The following is a 1746-nucleotide window of genomic DNA, read 5'->3' as shown; positions in this document are numbered from 1 at the left end:
TGGGACCAGCTAGTGTATGCTGTCTGGTTGGTGGTTCAGTATCTGAGAGATCTCGGGGTTCCAGTTAGTCGAGCCTGCTGGTCTTCCCATGAGGTCTTCTTCCAGCTTTTCTCTTCTGGTTTCACCATCATTGCTCAGTGCTCAGGGAAGTCTCCTGACCCTTGAACCTCACGCCAACATTATGCCACACATGGTCTCCCCCACCCCACAGTCATCATCTTCTAACCTGAGACCTAACCTCCAAGGAAGACTTTCTTGTCTCTTTCATGTCTTCAATCCACCCATCTCCAGTTAGCAGCATCTCATTGGGAATCCAATGTGCCTGGGAGGCTGAAGCCAAATTCCTGGCCTTCCAAGGCCATGTGGGCTCACAGACTACCAGGACAGCTTCTCTGCCCTCTACCTTAGCCAAATCCTCCCATTGCCACCGGTTCAAAAGTGCTTACACATCACCACCTCCTCCCACCAAGACCACTGCTCTTGTGGTCCCTATTAGAAATTTCCTCTGGAAATCAAGTTCCCCACATTAACAACAGCTTCAAATCCACCATCACCCTCCTGGGTGGTTCATAGCAACGTCTAGTTCAAAATGAAGCAACAAAAGGAGCCAGGATCAATGGGTTCAATCTCAATGCTTTAATAGCATGTTTGATTTGCTCCCCCAGCTAGTAGGACCCTGGGGCAGGGTGAGGCTGAAGGTGTGGTGGACCTCCAGACTCTTGAGACCCAGGCATCATCAGTTGTCATCAGGTTCTGGTGGCTCACTCACCACCAGATGTGCCACCTGGTTTGAAGAGTTGTTGGAGCTGCTCGTTGCTCTGAACCACCAGACGTACATCCTCTGGAGCTATGCACTTCCTGCCAGCGGTGTGGGCCACCTCATCAGCCAGTTCAAGGATGTTCGATGTTAACTCTTCGAGCACACTCGTGAGGAATAAAAGTGCAGAAGAGCTCAGGCGACCGGAATGGTTTCCCTCTCTTAGGAGACGATCTACAAGGCTAACAGGAAGCTCACCTCTCTGGGAGCAGGTTCTTTTCTGTCTTCTTCGCCTTTTCATTATCCTGGCCATGATGTTTGTGTGGAGCTTTTGGCTCAGATGGCCCTCTCTGTTGGCCTGAGACTCTCCAAATAACCAACCTTCTCACCCACCTATGAAGTTATCCTTGAGAGGGCTTTGTTACAACATACTTTATGATATCACTGGTAGCCACTGAACTCTGGTGTTCAGTGCAGAAATGCCCATATTAGGAAACAGCTCACCTTACTGAATATGTCTGTTTTATCTTTTCTCATTTTCATGTGTGTGTAACTATGTGAGTGAATGTCTGCATGTGCTCCTGTGTCCTATGTGGCCACACACATAAAGGCCTGAAGTTGAGATCTAGACTCACCCTTGATCAGTCTTCTATCTTATTTACTAAGATGAGATCTCTCAATCCAAGCCAGAGCTCACCAATATAGTCTTACTAGCCACCTTGCTCTGGAGATTCTGTCTTAGCCTCCCACAACTGGAACTGTAGGCAGGCCACCAAAGCCCACCTGGTTATATCCTCCTCATATGGGAACTCTTTCTCTTAGATTTTTACAATCTGACAAGACCTACGTGTTCATGTTTTCCTCTTGATATGATGAAATGTTTCTAGGTTTCAGAATCTAATAGGATAGGTAACATTTATCATGGCACAACACTGTACTTATATTAAAACTGAGCTAGAGAAAGTACCCAAGGAGCTGGAGGCATCTGC

General features: G+C 47.5%; 1 pseudogene; it reads right to left on the bottom strand.

Annotated features, from left to right (window-relative positions):
* Nucleotides 1-626: 626 nt before the first annotated feature.
* LOC147004849 (histone H2A-like 1) lies at nucleotides 627-1315 on the bottom strand (annotated as a pseudogene).
* Nucleotides 1316-1746: the final 431 nt, after the last annotated feature.

The sequence above is a fragment of the Mus caroli genome, unplaced genomic scaffold (genome assembly GCF_978045245.1).
Source record: "Mus caroli unplaced genomic scaffold, Mus_caroli_1 scaffold_5, whole genome shotgun sequence".
NCBI classification, from domain to species: domain Eukaryota; kingdom Metazoa; phylum Chordata; class Mammalia; order Rodentia; family Muridae; genus Mus; species Mus caroli.
This window is presented reverse-complemented; position numbering and strand designations above follow the sequence as displayed.